The sequence below is a fragment of the Ambystoma mexicanum genome, chromosome 5p (assembly GCF_040938575.1).
Source record: "Ambystoma mexicanum isolate Mex_15411 chromosome 5p, UKY_AmexF1_1, whole genome shotgun sequence".
Lineage (NCBI taxonomy): Eukaryota > Metazoa > Chordata > Amphibia > Caudata > Ambystomatidae > Ambystoma > Ambystoma mexicanum.
The window spans coordinates 742,069,743-742,085,729 of record NC_090930.1 but is presented as its reverse complement, the minus strand read 5'-3'; the positions used below and the strand labels follow the sequence as shown (position 1 = coordinate 742,085,729).

The 15,987-nt window shown below is 39.3% G+C and overlaps 15 non-coding genes across 15 annotated transcripts; 8 read left to right on the top strand and 7 right to left on the bottom strand.

The window, feature by feature from the left end:
• The first annotated feature begins 295 nt into the window (after window positions 1-295).
• TRNAQ-CUG (transfer RNA glutamine (anticodon CUG)) lies at window positions 296-367 on the top strand. The gene has a single exon. It is a non-coding gene; the product is annotated as a tRNA-Gln (tRNA).
• A 911-nt stretch (window positions 368-1,278) lies between these two features.
• On the bottom strand, window positions 1,279-1,350 carry TRNAQ-UUG (transfer RNA glutamine (anticodon UUG)). The gene has a single exon. It is a non-coding gene; the product is annotated as a tRNA-Gln (tRNA).
• Window positions 1,351-1,609: 259 nt separating this feature from the next.
• Window positions 1,610-1,681, top strand: TRNAQ-CUG (transfer RNA glutamine (anticodon CUG)). The gene has a single exon. It is a non-coding gene; the product is annotated as a tRNA-Gln (tRNA).
• Window positions 1,682-2,562: 881 nt separating this feature from the next.
• TRNAQ-UUG (transfer RNA glutamine (anticodon UUG)) lies at window positions 2,563-2,634 on the bottom strand. Its single transcript has one exon. It is a non-coding gene; the product is annotated as a tRNA-Gln (tRNA).
• Window positions 2,635-5,005: 2,371 nt separating this feature from the next.
• On the top strand, window positions 5,006-5,077 carry TRNAQ-CUG (transfer RNA glutamine (anticodon CUG)). The gene has a single exon. It is a non-coding gene; the product is annotated as a tRNA-Gln (tRNA).
• Window positions 5,078-5,990: 913 nt separating this feature from the next.
• Window positions 5,991-6,062, bottom strand: TRNAQ-UUG (transfer RNA glutamine (anticodon UUG)). Its single transcript has one exon. It is a non-coding gene; the product is annotated as a tRNA-Gln (tRNA).
• Window positions 6,063-6,321: 259 nt separating this feature from the next.
• On the top strand, window positions 6,322-6,393 carry TRNAQ-CUG (transfer RNA glutamine (anticodon CUG)). The gene has a single exon. It is a non-coding gene; the product is annotated as a tRNA-Gln (tRNA).
• An 881-nt stretch (window positions 6,394-7,274) lies between these two features.
• TRNAQ-UUG (transfer RNA glutamine (anticodon UUG)) lies at window positions 7,275-7,346 on the bottom strand. Its single transcript has one exon. It is a non-coding gene; the product is annotated as a tRNA-Gln (tRNA).
• A 2,371-nt stretch (window positions 7,347-9,717) lies between these two features.
• Window positions 9,718-9,789, top strand: TRNAQ-CUG (transfer RNA glutamine (anticodon CUG)). The gene has a single exon. It is a non-coding gene; the product is annotated as a tRNA-Gln (tRNA).
• A 913-nt stretch (window positions 9,790-10,702) lies between these two features.
• Window positions 10,703-10,774, bottom strand: TRNAQ-UUG (transfer RNA glutamine (anticodon UUG)). Its single transcript has one exon. It is a non-coding gene; the product is annotated as a tRNA-Gln (tRNA).
• A 259-nt stretch (window positions 10,775-11,033) lies between these two features.
• Window positions 11,034-11,105, top strand: TRNAQ-CUG (transfer RNA glutamine (anticodon CUG)). Its single transcript has one exon. It is a non-coding gene; the product is annotated as a tRNA-Gln (tRNA).
• Window positions 11,106-11,986: 881 nt separating this feature from the next.
• Window positions 11,987-12,058, bottom strand: TRNAQ-UUG (transfer RNA glutamine (anticodon UUG)). Its single transcript has one exon. It is a non-coding gene; the product is annotated as a tRNA-Gln (tRNA).
• A 2,370-nt stretch (window positions 12,059-14,428) lies between these two features.
• On the top strand, window positions 14,429-14,500 carry TRNAQ-CUG (transfer RNA glutamine (anticodon CUG)). Its single transcript has one exon. It is a non-coding gene; the product is annotated as a tRNA-Gln (tRNA).
• Window positions 14,501-15,413: 913 nt separating this feature from the next.
• Window positions 15,414-15,485, bottom strand: TRNAQ-UUG (transfer RNA glutamine (anticodon UUG)). Its single transcript has one exon. It is a non-coding gene; the product is annotated as a tRNA-Gln (tRNA).
• A 259-nt stretch (window positions 15,486-15,744) lies between these two features.
• Window positions 15,745-15,816, top strand: TRNAQ-CUG (transfer RNA glutamine (anticodon CUG)). Its single transcript has one exon. It is a non-coding gene; the product is annotated as a tRNA-Gln (tRNA).
• The last annotated feature ends 171 nt before the right edge of the window (window positions 15,817-15,987 follow it).

Here is a 15,987-nt window from a genome sequence, read left to right as displayed (position 1 = left end):
TTCTTTGCTAACCGTTACACCGTGGGCCCCTTGATGGTGCAACCTGACAGAGTTGTAACAGAAATGAGAATCGAGATCTCATGCATCATTTTAACAAACTCATATTCCTAGCCCACGGATATTATGCAAATGTGGAACTGTTTAGTTGGTTGTTGCGCAATAGCAAACTCTTTGCTTTACAGCTCATTTGGATAGGATTCTTCCTCTGGAGGCATAAGATAAAAGAATATTGCATACATTCTCTAAAAGGCTCTTTTTTTGCTGCAATGACGTTCATCATGTCACTAAGTATGTAGGTTCCATGGTGTAATGGTTAGCACTCTGGACTCTGAATCCAGCGATCCGAGTTCAAATCTCGGTGGGACCTTGGGAATTACTGTGTTTGTTTTCCTCTCAGTGTCTTGTTTTAATAGCAATGACGCTGCTGTGTCGCCCACTTTCATAGCATTATTCCCTGGGTGCATTTGAAAAAAGAAAGATTTTCCATGGATGACGCTCTTTAGCCACAATGAAACCCACCACTTTCTGTGGTGTGAAAGACCCATGGTGTAATGGTAGCACCCTGGAGGTTGAATCCAATAATTTGCATTCAAATCTCTGTAAGAGTTTACCATCAGTCGAACCTTTCCCTTATCGTTTATTGTGGATGTCTTCTTTGAAGAAAGGTATGATCCAACTAAAGTAAGTACATTCACGAATGGGCCCTTGGTCGGTACAAGCAGTATTTATACACCTCAGGCCTTTTGTGAATTAAGAAAAGTGTGTTCTTCGTTCTATTTTTCATCTCAAACTGATACCTTCATTTTACAAACATGTAAAGACTGTTAAGACGCTTGATTAATATCATTGATTCTGAATGTGGTCGCTTTTCATAGGATTAACCCTTTAACAATTTTGAAAGAGAATGGCGATACAATAGAGCTGCTTTTCCCAAAATGGTATTATTAATGTTGTTGCTGCATCTTCAAGTAAAAAGAGAATCCATTGGGTCACAGATTGAGCATGTTTCTTAACATTGAGTTAAGTTTGAAAATTTCAAATCTTTTATGTATGTTTCCGATGCAGATCTGCCCTTCGACTCAGAATGACCTCACTGTTCATACATTTAAAAAAAATGCATAAAGGTTAAGGTGCTAGGCACAAAAGTGGATTTTTATGAAAAGTTATGCCAGAGAGTGAGAGCGAAAATGAATACCCTACACCACTAACCTTATGAATATTACTATCTTTGGCCTATAATTTAAGACAACAAGGAGACAGTGTGTTAGAGCAAGAGAGAGGTTCCACCGAGACTTGAACTCGGATCGCTGGATTCAAAGTCCAAAGTGCTAACCATTACACCATGGAACCCTTGTTGAGCAGAGCTTCATAAGGGCAATGAGAATATAGGGCACAGTCAAGATTTTTACTGACCTATAGTAATCGTTTACTGATATTATATCGAAGCAGCACTGTTGCTGTTGGATGCTGTGCAATCGCAAAGTATTGGCTTCATGTCTCATTTGGATCAAATTCTTCCTCTGGAGTCTATTGATATAGGAATATTACATATTTTCTCTGATGTGCTCTGTTTTTCCAGAATGAAGTGCATCATGCTACTGAATATGTGGGTTCCATGGTGTAATGGTTAGCACTCTGGACTCTGAATCCAGCGATCCGAGTTCAAGTCTCGGTGGGACCTTGGGGCTGCTTCTCTTTTAGAGTTGCCTTTCATTTGCAGATAGATATAACAGCAATAGCTTTGCTTTACAGCCCACTTTGATGGCAGTCTTCTTTGACCAAAGAATATTAATAGTTTCTGGGGATGACTCTCTTTTGCCACAAAGAAACTGCCCACTCTCATATCTCCAAAGCTCGAAGGTATAATGGCTATTAAACTGGCTTTTGATCTCAGCGATTTGCATTGAAAGCCCAGGAGGCCCCTAAAATCAGTTGAATTGTTTCCTGATAATTTAGAGTTTATTTCTTCTTTCGAGAAAGGTGTGATCCAAATAAAGTAAGTACATTTAAACAAGGGCACTTGATCAGTAAATGCACTACTTTCTAGAACTCATAACTCTTGTAAGTTATAAAAAGTTTGCTCTCCATACAGTTTGTCAACTCAAAGAATTACATTTTTTACACATTTAATAAGACCATCAAATTGCTTGAAACATAGGAATGATTGTGAAAGTGAATATGATTCACCAAAATAATTGTATAACATTTTTTAATGTTAATAAAATAGGGCTTTTTCCAATCTTTTCACATCAATGTTGTTTCTGCATGTTCCAGTGAGCAGAGAATCTACTGCACATAGTGTGGACATTTTTCTTTTCATAGAGTTAAGGTTGGACATTATTCATCTGTGGAAAATGTTTCTGAGAGATATCTGGGTGCCCACTCTGATTGACCTTAGGGATTGTACATTAACGATATGTAGTTGCATCACTGTATTGGTATCAGGCACCAAAGTGCATTTAAATGTAATGTCGTGCAGAGAGAGTCGACTGAACTTCTGAATATTAACTCTGTTGAATTGTAATTTGAGAAATTAGAAAATGGAGTGTAAGAGCAAGATAACGGTCCCACCGAGACTTGAACTCGGATCGTTGGATTCAAAGTCCAAAGTGCTAACCATTACACCATGGAACCCTTGCAAGATGCACCTGAGAGCGTTGAATCAGAAATGGCAATATAGAGCACATTTACAATTTTTACAGATTCATAGTCCCAATTGACTGATATCATACAAACACAGCGATGTTGTCGATTGACGTTGTGCTATAGCAATCTCTGTGCTTTATAGAGCATGTAGATCAAATTCTTCCTCTTGAGGCATATGATTAAGCAATATTAAATATTGTTTCTGACTGCCTCTGTTTTGGCATAATGAAGTTCAGCATTTGCGGAAGTATTTAGGTTCCATGGTCTAATGGTTAGTAGGCTGGACTCTGAATTTAGTAATCTGACATGTTATAGCTATATTTTGTTTTCCTTTGGGTGTATTGTCATTTTATGCACATAGATTTCCTAGCAGTGGCTGTGATGAATAGTTCAATTTGATAGCAGCTTCCTTTTGAGAATTTGAAAAAAAAAGAATTAAATAGTCTCTCTGGATGACTCTGCTTTGATTTCTATGTGCACATCCCTTTTGCGTTTCAGAGGGATTGACCAACATACACAACAGTGCTTGGAAGACCTCTTCCTCCCTCATGGCATGTAAAGCTAACCTCTCTCCTACCGTGTGTTTTTTTACTTTTTAACTTCCCCTTCCGAGTCATGATCATGTAACTGAATTTACATTTTTAGATTTTAACTGCAGTAGTTGCTTGTTTTTCATTTTTATTTTTTGTGTACGCATACATCCCTTTTTGTGGGGAGGGGGGAGTGATGTCTGTTTACTTATATTAGCTAATATAGGTCATTTTATGTCCGCTTACAATATGTGTCAGGATTTTTTATGTCGTTTCCAATCAATGTCTAATATCAAGTGGTTTGCAGCAGTCATACAAAGGCACGTAACACCCCCAAAACACCTACATAAGTTAGAAATACTCCGGAAGAGTACTCAGTTTATGAAAAGGCGGTGAATCCCAAATAGAACTGTAAATGTAAGCTAGCAAGCAGACTGTGCACGCCTGTTTGGAACTATGACCTGTGTGTTGCCCTCTATTAACAGAACAATGTAACTGCAGCCCATGTCACATAAAATAGAAAGTAGAGATTATGCAAATTAACTCCCAGAAGAGCCTGGTGTCACCCCAAAAGGTGTCATGCTTTTCACACCAAGAAACATCCACACATAGATCCCTGCGAACCTCAAAAACGTACAGGAAACCCTGTCCAGCGCTTTGCTCCCAGAGGAGATAAGGTTGAAAAACCACCCTATGTTAAAAGTGTCCATAATCCATGCCAGCTGCCCTGTCTATAGAACCTGGCCGTTCGGGGCCTAGGGGCATGAGTGGAAGGGTTTAACCTGCCTGGGTTCTTGGGCATGGTTTCATTATGCCTCAGTTTACAATGGCACTCTGCCTCTTTGTCAGGCTTTAAAGAAGCCTGACTCCTGCAGAGCAAAAGATCTGATTATTTCCTTACATGTTTTGTACGTAAGAATGCGGATGGTGCTCTGAGCCTCCTATGGTGGTTATTAAGCATGGTATACATACCATAGCATGTAACTGTGCCTACAAATGGAACATTTTGTTCATTTATTAGGGAGTTGTGAAAATGGCAAAATCAAATTGCCATTACTGACACAGACCAGCTGCCGCTGTCCGGACATTTCGTCGAAAGACATTTCGTCGAAAGACATTTGGTCGACGTAATTTGGTCGAAAGCCAAATGGTCGATTTTTTTATTTATTTATATATATATTTTTTAGGTTGTAGTTTACGGAAAAAAAGGGGTTTTTAGAAAAAAAGGGGGTTGGGGGGACCCCCCAAACCCCCCCCCCCCAAAAAAAATGTGAAAATAAAAAACAAAGCAATTCGACCATTTGGTTTTCGACCAAATGTTTTCGACCAATTGTCCTGTCGACAAATTTTTTTCGACGAAATGTCTGGCAACCCAGCTGCCGACTGTTGCTATTGACAGGAGTTCCAGGTGTATAAACTGAGGAGATCACCAGTTCAATTACCTGTGAACGCATTTTAAAGCTCATTCACAACCAGTTCATGCCCGTTTTCTCCATTTTGGCTTTCTGGCTGGCCGAGGGGCCCTTCAGTAATGTTCTTTGCTAACCATTACACCATGGGCCCCTTGCTGGTGCAACCTGACAGAGTTGTAACAGAAATGAGAATCGAGATCTCATGCATCATTTTAACAAACTCATATTCCTAGCCCACGGATATTATGCAAATGTGGAACTGTTTAGTTGGTTGTTGCGCAATAGCAAACTCTTTGCTTTACAGCTCATTTGGATCGGATTCTTCCTCTGGAGGCATAAGATAAAAGAATATTGCATACATTCTCTAAAAGGCTCTTTTTTTGCTGCAATGACGTTCATCATGTCACTAAGTATGTAGGTTCCATGGTGTAATGGTTAGCACTCTGGACTCTGAATCCAGCGATCCGAGTTCAAATCTCGGTGGGACCTTGGGAATTACTGTGTTTGTTTTCCTCTCAGTGTCTTGTTTTAATAGCAATGACGCTGCTGTGTCGCCCACTTTCATAGCATTATTCCCTGGGTGCATTTGAAAAAAGAAAGATTTTCCATGGATGACGCTCTTTAGCCACAATGAAACCCACCACTTTCTGTGGTGTGAAAGACCCATGGTGTAATGGTAGCACCCTGGAGGTTGAATCCAATAATTTGCATTCAAATCTCTGTAAGAGTTTACCATCAGTCAAACCTTTCCCTTATGGTTTATTGTGGATGTCTTCTTTGAAGAAAGGTATGATCCAACTAAAGTAAGTACATTCACGAATGGGCCCTTGGTCGGTACAAACAGTATTTATACACCTCAGGCCTTCTGTGAATTAAGAAAAGTGTGTTCTTCGTTCTATTTTTCATCTCAAACTGATACCTTCATTTTACAAACATGTAAAGGCTGTTAAGACGCTTGATTAATATCATTGATTCTGAATGTGGTCGCTTTTCATAGGATTAACCCTTTAACAATTTTGAAAGAGAATGGCGATACAATAGAGCTGCTTTTCCCAAAATGGTATTATTAATGTTGTTGCTGCATCTTCAAGTAAAAAGAGAATCCATTGGGTCACAGATTGAGCATGTTTCTTAACATTGAGTTAAGTTTGAAAATTTCAAATCTTTTATGTATGTTTCCGATGCAGATCTGCCCATCGACTCAGAATGACCTCACTGTTCATACATTTAAAAAAAATGCATAAAGGTTAAGGTGCTAGGCACAAAAGTGGATTTTTATGAAAAGTTATGCCAGAGAGTGAGAGCGAAAATGAATACCCTACACCACTAACCTTATGAATATTACTATCTTTGGCCTATAATTTAAGACAACAAGGAGACAAAGTGTGTTAGAGCAAGAGAGAGGTTCCACCGAGACTTGAACTCGGATCGCTGGATTCAAAGTCCAAAGTGCTAACCATTACACCATGGAACCCTTGTTGAGCAGAGCTTCATAAGGGCAATGAGAATATAGGGCACAGTCAAGATTGTTACTGACCTATAGTAACCGTTTACTGATATTATATCGAAGCAGCACTGTTGCTGTTGGATGCTGTGCAATCGCAAAGTATTGGCTTCATGTCTCATTTGGATCAAATTCTTCCTCTGGAGTCTAATGATATAGGAATATTACATATTTTCTCTGATGTGCTCTGTTTTTCCAGAATGAAGTGCATCATGCTTCTGAATTTGTGGGTTCCATGGTGTAATGGTTAGCACTCTGGACTCTGAATCCAGCGATCCGAGTTCAAGTCTCGGTGGGACCTTGGGGCTGCTTCTCTTTTAGAGTTGCCTTTCATTTGCAGATAGATATAACAGCAATAGCTTTGCTTTACAGCCCACTTTGATGGCAGTCTTCTTTGACCAAAGAATATTAATAGTTTCTGGGGATGACTCTCTTTTGCCACAAAGAAACTGCCCACTCTCATATCTCCAAAGCTCGAAGGTATAATGGCTATTAAACTGGCTTTTGATCTCAGCGATTTGCATTGAAAGCCCAGGAGGCCCCTAAAATCAGTTGAATTGTTTCCTGATAATTTAGAGTTTATTTCTTCTTTCGAGAAAGGTGTGATCCAAATAAAGTAAGTACATTTAAACAAGGGCACTTGATCAGTAAATGCACTACTTTCTAGAACTCATAACTCTTGTAAGTTATAAAAAGTTTGCTCTCCATACAGTTTGTCAACTCAAAGAATTACATTTTTTACACATTTAATAAGACCATCAAATTGCTTGAAACATAGGAATGATTGTGAAAGTGAATATGATTCACCAAAATAATTGTATAACATTTTTTAATGTTAATAAAATAGGGCTTTTTCCAATCTTTTCACATCAATGTTGTTTCTGCATGTTCCAGTGAGCAGAGAATCTACTGCACATAGTGTGGACATTTTTCTTTTCATAGAGTTAAGGTTGGACATTACTCATCTGTGGAAAATGTTTCTGAGAGATATCTGGGTGCCCACTCTGATTGACCTTAGGGATTGTACATTAACGATATGTAGTTGCATCACTGTATTGGTATCAGGCACCAAAGTGCATTTAAATGTAATGTCGTGCAGAGAGAGTCGACTGAACTTCTGAATATTAACTCTGTTGAATTGTAATTTGAGAAATTAGAAAATGGAGTGTAAGAGCAAGATAACGGTCCCACCGAGACTTGAACTCGGATCGTTGGATTCAAAGTCCAAAGTGCTAACCATTACACCATGGAACCCTTGCAAGATGCACCTGAGAGCGTTGAATCAGAAATGGCAATATAGAGCACATTTACAATTTTTACAGATTCATAGTCCCAATTGACTGATATCATACAAACACAGCGATGTTGTCGATTGACGTTGTGCTATAGCAATCTCTGTGCTTTATAGAGCATGTAGATCAAATTCTTCCTCTTGAGGCATATGATTAAGCAATATTAAATATTGTTTCTGACTGCCTCTGTTTTGGCATAATGAAGTTCAGCATTTGCGGAAGTATTTAGGTTCCATGGTCTAATGGTTAGTAGGCTGGACTCTGAATTTAGTAATCTGACATGTTATAGCTATATTTTGTTTTCCTTTGGGTGTATTGTCATTTTATGCACATAGATTTCCTAGCAGTGGCTGTGATGAATAGTTCAATTTGATAGCAGCTTCCTTTTGAGAATTTGAAAAAAAAAGAATTAAATAGTCTCTCTGGATGACTCTGCTTTGATTTCTATGTGCACATCCCTTTTGCGTTTCAGAGGGATTGACCAACATACACAACAGTGCTTGGAAGACCTCTTCCTCCCTCATGGCATGTAAAGCTAACCTCTCTCCTACCGTGTGTTTTTTTACTTTTTAACTTCCCCTTCCGAGTCATGATCATGTAACTGAATTTACATTTTTAGATTTTAACTGCAGTAGTTGCTTGTTTTTCATTTTTATTTTTTGTGTACGCATACATCCCTTTTTGTGGGGAGGGGGGAGTGATGTCTGTTTACTTATATTAGCTAATATAGGTCATTTTATGTCCGCTTACAATATGTGTCAGGATTTTTTATGTCGTTTCCAATCAATGTCTAATATCAAGTGGTTTGCAGCAGTCATACAAAGGCACGTAACACCCCCAAAACACCTACATAAGTTAGAAATACTCCGGAAGAGTACTCAGTTTATGAAAAGGCGGTGAATCCCAAATAGAACTGTAAATGTAAGCTAGCAAGCAGACTGTGCACCCCTGTTTGGAACTATGACCTGTGTGTTGCCCTCTATTAACAGAACAATGTAACTGCAGCCCATGTCACATAAAATAGAAAGTAGAGATTATGCAAATTAACTCCCAGAAGAGCCTGGTGTCACCCCAAAAGGTGTCATGCTTTTCACACCAAGAAACATCCACACATAGATCCCTGCGAACCTCAAAAACGTACAGGAAACCCTGTCCAGCGCTTTGCTCCCAGAGGAGATAAGGTTGAAAAACCACCCTATGTTAAAAGTGTCCATAATCCATGCCAGCTGCCCTGTCTATAGAACCTGGCCGTTCGGGGCCTAGGGGCATGAGTGGAAGGGTTTAACCTGCCTGGGTTCTTGGGCATGGTTTCATTATGCTTCAGTTTACAATGGCACTCTGCCTCTTTGTCAGGCTTTAAAGAAGCCTGACTCCTGCAGAGCAAAAGATCTGATTATTTCCTTACATGTTTTGTACGTAAGAATGCGGATGGTGCTCTGAGCCTCCTATGGTGGTTATTAAGCATGGTATACATACCATAGCATGTAACTGTGCCTACAAATGGAACATTTTGTTCATTTATTAGGGAGTTGTGAAAATGGCAAAATCAAATTGCCATTACTGACACAGACCAGCTGCCGCTGTCCGGACATTTCGTCGAAAGACATTTCGTCGAAAGACATTTGGTCGACGTAATTTGGTCGAAAGCCAAATGGTCGATTTTTTTATTTATTTATATATATATTTTTTAGGTTGTAGTTTACGGAAAAAAAGGGGTTTTTAGAAAAAAAGGGGGTTGGGGGGACCCCCCAAACCCCCCCCCCCCAAAAAAAATGTGAAAATAAAAAACAAAGCAATTCGACCATTTGGTTTTCGACCAAATGTTTTCGACCAATTGTCCTGTCGACAAATTTTTTTCGACGAAATGTCTGGCAACCCAGCTGCCGACTGTTGCTATTGACAGGAGTTCCAGGTGTATAAACTGAGGAGATCACCAGTTCAATTACCTGTGAACGCATTTTAAAGCTCATTCACAACCAGTTCATGCCCGTTTTCTCCATTTTGGCTTTCTGGCTGGCCGAGGGGCCCTTCAGTAATGTTCTTTGCTAACCATTACACCATGGGCCCCTTGCTGGTGCAACCTGACAGAGTTGTAACAGAAATGAGAATCGAGATCTCATGCATCATTTTAACAAACTCATATTCCTAGCCCACGGATATTATGCAAATGTGGAACTGTTTAGTTGGTTGTTGCGCAATAGCAAACTCTTTGCTTTACAGCTCATTTGGATCGGATTCTTCCTCTGGAGGCATAAGATAAAAGAATATTGCATACATTCTCTAAAAGGCTCTTTTTTTGCTGCAATGACGTTCATCATGTCACTAAGTATGTAGGTTCCATGGTGTAATGGTTAGCACTCTGGACTCTGAATCCAGCGATCCGAGTTCAAATCTCGGTGGGACCTTGGGAATTACTGTGTTTGTTTTCCTCTCAGTGTCTTGTTTTAATAGCAATGACGCTGCTGTGTCGCCCACTTTCATAGCATTATTCCCTGGGTGCATTTGAAAAAAGAAAGATTTTCCATGGATGACGCTCTTTAGCCACAATGAAACCCACCACTTTCTGTGGTGTGAAAGACCCATGGTGTAATGGTAGCACCCTGGAGGTTGAATCCAATAATTTGCATTCAAATCTCTGTAAGAGTTTACCATCAGTCAAACCTTTCCCTTATGGTTTATTGTGGATGTCTTCTTTGAAGAAAGGTATGATCCAACTAAAGTAAGTACATTCACGAATGGGCCCTTGGTCGGTACAAACAGTATTTATACACCTCAGGCCTTCTGTGAATTAAGAAAAGTGTGTTCTTCGTTCTATTTTTCATCTCAAACTGATACCTTCATTTTACAAACATGTAAAGGCTGTTAAGACGCTTGATTAATATCATTGATTCTGAATGTGGTCGCTTTTCATAGGATTAACCCTTTAACAATTTTGAAAGAGAATGGCGATACAATAGAGCTGCTTTTCCCAAAATGGTATTATTAATGTTGTTGCTGCATCTTCAAGTAAAAAGAGAATCCATTGGGTCACAGATTGAGCATGTTTCTTAACATTGAGTTAAGTTTGAAAATTTCAAATCTTTTATGTATGTTTCCGATGCAGATCTGCCCATCGACTCAGAATGACCTCACTGTTCATACATTTAAAAAAAATGCATAAAGGTTAAGGTGCTAGGCACAAAAGTGGATTTTTATGAAAAGTTATGCCAGAGAGTGAGAGCGAAAATGAATACCCTACACCACTAACCTTATGAATATTACTATCTTTGGCCTATAATTTAAGACAACAAGGAGACAAAGTGTGTTAGAGCAAGAGAGAGGTTCCACCGAGACTTGAACTCGGATCGCTGGATTCAAAGTCCAAAGTGCTAACCATTACACCATGGAACCCTTGTTGAGCAGAGCTTCATAAGGGCAATGAGAATATAGGGCACAGTCAAGATTGTTACTGACCTATAGTAACCGTTTACTGATATTATATCGAAGCAGCACTGTTGCTGTTGGATGCTGTGCAATCGCAAAGTATTGGCTTCATGTCTCATTTGGATCAAATTCTTCCTCTGGAGTCTAATGATATAGGAATATTACATATTTTCTCTGATGTGCTCTGTTTTTCCAGAATGAAGTGCATCATGCTTCTGAATTTGTGGGTTCCATGGTGTAATGGTTAGCACTCTGGACTCTGAATCCAGCGATCCGAGTTCAAGTCTCGGTGGGACCTTGGGGCTGCTTCTCTTTTAGAGTTGCCTTTCATTTGCAGATAGATATAACAGCAATAGCTTTGCTTTACAGCCCACTTTGATGGCAGTCTTCTTTGACCAAAGAATATTAATAGTTTCTGGGGATGACTCTCTTTTGCCACAAAGAAACTGCCCACTCTCATATCTCCAAAGCTCGAAGGTATAATGGCTATTAAACTGGCTTTTGATCTCAGCGATTTGCATTGAAAGCCCAGGAGGCCCCTAAAATCAGTTGAATTGTTTCCTGATAATTTAGAGTTTATTTCTTCTTTCGAGAAAGGTGTGATCCAAATAAAGTAAGTACATTTAAACAAGGGCACTTGATCAGTAAATGCACTACTTTCTAGAACTCATAACTCTTGTAAGTTATAAAAAGTTTGCTCTCCATACAGTTTGTCAACTCAAAGAATTACATTTTTTACACATTTAATAAGACCATCAAATTGCTTGAAACATAGGAATGATTGTGAAAGTGAATATGATTCACCAAAATAATTGTATAACATTTTTTAATGTTAATAAAATAGGGCTTTTTCCAATCTTTTCACATCAATGTTGTTTCTGCATGTTCCAGTGAGCAGAGAATCTACTGCACATAGTGTGGACATTTTTCTTTTCATAGAGTTAAGGTTGGACATTACTCATCTGTGGAAAATGTTTCTGAGAGATATCTGGGTGCCCACTCTGATTGACCTTAGGGATTGTACATTAACGATATGTAGTTGCATCACTGTATTGGTATCAGGCACCAAAGTGCATTTAAATGTAATGTCGTGCAGAGAGAGTCGACTGAACTTCTGAATATTAACTCTGTTGAATTGTAATTTGAGAAATTAGAAAATGGAGTGTAAGAGCAAGATAACGGTCCCACCGAGACTTGAACTCGGATCGTTGGATTCAAAGTCCAAAGTGCTAACCATTACACCATGGAACCCTTGCAAGATGCACCTGAGAGCGTTGAATCAGAAATGGCAATATAGAGCACATTTACAATTTTTACAGATTCATAGTCCCAATTGACTGATATCATACAAACACAGCGATGTTGTCGATTGACGTTGTGCTATAGCAATCTCTGTGCTTTATAGAGCATGTAGATCAAATTCTTCCTCTTGAGGCATATGATTAAGCAATATTAAATATTGTTTCTGACTGCCTCTGTTTTGGCATAATGAAGTTCAGCATTTGCGGAAGTATTTAGGTTCCATGGTCTAATGGTTAGTAGGCTGGACTCTGAATTTAGTAATCTGACATGTTATAGCTATATTTTGTTTTCCTTTGGGTGTATTGTCATTTTATGCACATAGATTTCCTAGCAGTGGCTGTGATGAATAGTTCAATTTGATAGCAGCTTCCTTTTGAGAATTTGAAAAAAAAAGAATTAAATAGTCTCTCTGGATGACTCTGCTTTGATTTCTATGTGCACATCCCTTTTGCGTTTCAGAGGGATTGACCAACATACACAACAGTGCTTGGAAGACCTCTTCCTCCCTCATGGCATGTAAAGCTAACCTCTCTCCTACCGTGTGTTTTTTTACTTTTTAACTTCCCCTTCCGAGTCATGATCATGTAACTGAATTTACATTTTTAGATTTTAACTGCAGTAGTTGCTTGTTTTTCATTTTTATTTTTTGTGTACGCATACATCCCTTTTTGTGGGGAGGGGGGAGTGATGTCTGTTTACTTATATTAGCTAATATAGGTCATTTTATGTCCGCTTACAATATGTGTCAGGATTTTTTATGTCGTTTCCAATCAATGTCTAATATCAAGTGGTTTGCAGCAGTCATACAAAGGCACGTAACACCCCCAAAACACCTACATAAGTTAGAAATACTCCGGAAGAGTACTCAGTTTATGAAAAGGCGGTGAATCCCAAATAGAACTGTAAATGTAAGCTAGCAAGCAGACTGTGCACCCCTGTTTGGAACTATGACCTGTGTGTTGCCCTCTATTAACAGAACAATGTAACTGCAGCCCATGTCACATAAAATAGAAAGTAGAGATTATGCAAATTAACTCCCAGAAGAGCCTGGTGTCACCCCAAAAGGTGTCATGCTTTTCACACCAAGAAACATCCACACATAGATCCCTGCGAACCTCAAAAACGTACAGGAAACCCTGTCCAGCGCTTTGCTCCCAGAGGAGATAAGGTTGAAAAACCACCCTATGTTAAAAGTGTCCATAATCCATGCCAGCTGCCCTGTCTATAGAACCTGGCCGTTCGGGGCCTAGGGGCATGAGTGGAAGGGTTTAACCTGCCTGGGTTCTTGGGCATGGTTTCATTATGCTTCAGTTTACAATGGCACTCTGCCTCTTTGTCAGGCTTTAAAGAAGCCTGACTCCTGCAGAGCAAAAGATCTGATTATTTCCTTACATGTTTTGTACGTAAGAATGCGGATGGTGCTCTGAGCCTCCTATGGTGGTTATTAAGCATGGTATACATACCATAGCATGTAACTGTGCCTACAAATGGAACATTTTGTTCATTTATTAGGGAGTTGTGAAAATGGCAAAATCAAATTGCCATTACTGACACAGACCAGCTGCCGCTGTCCGGACATTTCGTCGAAAGACATTTCGTCGAAAGACATTTGGTCGACGTAATTTGGTCGAAAGCCAAATGGTCGATTTTTTTATTTATTTATATATATATTTTTTAGGTTGTAGTTTACGGAAAAAAAGGGGTTTTTAGAAAAAAAGGGGGTTGGGGGGACCACCCAAACCCCCCCCCCCAAAAAAAATGTGAAAATAAAAAACAAAGCAATTCGACCATTTGGTTTTCGACCAAATGGTTTCGACCAATTGTCCTGTCGACAAATTTTTTTCGACGAAATGTCTGGCAACCCAGCTGCCGACTGTTGCTATTGACAGGAGTTCCAGGTGTATAAACTGAGGAGATCACCAGTTCAATTACCTGTGAACGCATTTTAAAGCTCATTCACAACCAGTTCATGCCCGTTTTCTCCATTTTGGCTTTCTGGCTGGCCGAGGGGCCCTTCAGTAATGTTCTTTGCTAACCATTACACCATGGGCCCCTTGCTGGTGCAACCTGACAGAGTTGTAACAGAAATGAGAATCGAGATCTCATGCATCATTTTAACAAACTCATATTCCTAGCCCACGGATATTATGCAAATGTGGAACTGTTTAGTTGGTTGTTGCGCAATAGCAAACTCTTTGCTTTACAGCTCATTTGGATCGGATTCTTCCTCTGGAGGCATAAGATAAAAGAATATTGCATACATTCTCTAAAAGGCTCTTTTTTTGCTGCAATGACGTTCATCATGTCACTAAGTATGTAGGTTCCATGGTGTAATGGTTAGCACTCTGGACTCTGAATCCAGCGATCCGAGTTCAAATCTCGGTGGGACCTTGGGAATTACTGTGTTTGTTTTCCTCTCAGTGTCTTGTTTTAATAGCAATGACGCTGCTGTGTCGCCCACTTTCATAGCATTATTCCCTGGGTGCATTTGAAAAAAGAAAGATTTTCCATGGATGACGCTCTTTAGCCACAATGAAACCCACCACTTTCTGTGGTGTGAAAGACCCATGGTGTAATGGTAGCACCCTGGAGGTTGAATCCAATAATTTGCATTCAAATCTCTGTAAGAGTTTACCATCAGTCAAACCTTTCCCTTATGGTTTATTGTGGATGTCTTCTTTGAAGAAAGGTATGATCCAAATAAAGTAAGTACATTCACGAATGGGCCCTTGGTCGGTACAAACAGTATTTATACACCTCAGGCCTTCTGTGAATTAAGAAAAGTGTGTTCTTCGTTCTATTTTTCATCTCAAACTGATACCTTCATTTTACAAACATGTAAAGGCTGTTAAGACGCTTGATTAATATCATTGATTCTGAATGTGGTCGCTTTTCATAGGATTAACCCTTTAACAATTTTGAAAGAGAATGGCGATACAATAGAGCTGCTTTTCCCAAAATGGTATTATTAATGTTGTTGCTGCATCTTCAAGTAAAAAGAGAATCCATTGGGTCACAGATTGAGCATGTTTCTTAACATTGAGTTAAGTTTGAACATTTCAAATCTTTTATGTATGTTTCCGATGCAGATCTGCCCATCGACTCAGAATGACCTCACTGTTCATACATTTAAAAAAAATGCATAAAGGTTAAGGTGCTAGGCACAAAAGTGGATTTTTATGAAATGTTATGCCAGAGAGTGAGAGCGAAAATGAATACCCTACACCACTAACCTTATGAATATTACTATCTTTGGCCTATAATTTAAGACAACAAGGAGACAAAGTGTGTTAGAGCAAGAGAGAGGTTCCACCGAGACTTGAACTCGGATCGCTGGATTCAAAGTCCAAAGTGCTAACCATTACACCATGGAACCCTTGTTGAGCAGAGCTTCATAAGGGCAATGAGAATATAGGGCACAGTCAAGATTGTTACTGACCTATAGTAACCGTTTACTGATATTATATCGAAGCAGCACTGTTGCTGTTGGATGCTGTGCAATCGCAAAGTATTGGCTTCATGTCTCATTTGGATCAAATTCTTCCTCTGGAGTCTAATGATATAGGAATATTACATATTTTCTCTGATGTGCTCTGTTTTTCCAGAATGAAGTGCATCATGCTACTGAATTTGTGGGTTCCATGGTGTAATGGTTAGCACTCTGGACTCTGAATCCAGCGATCCGAGTTCAAGTCTCGGTGGGACCTTGGGGCTGCTTCTCTTTTAGAGTTGCCTTTCATTTGCAGATAGATATAACAGCAATAGCTTTGCTTTACAGCCCACTTTGATGGCAGTCTTCTTTGACCAAAGAATATTAATAGTTTCTGGGGATGACTCTCTTTTGCCACAAAGAAACTGCCCACTCTCATATCTCCAAA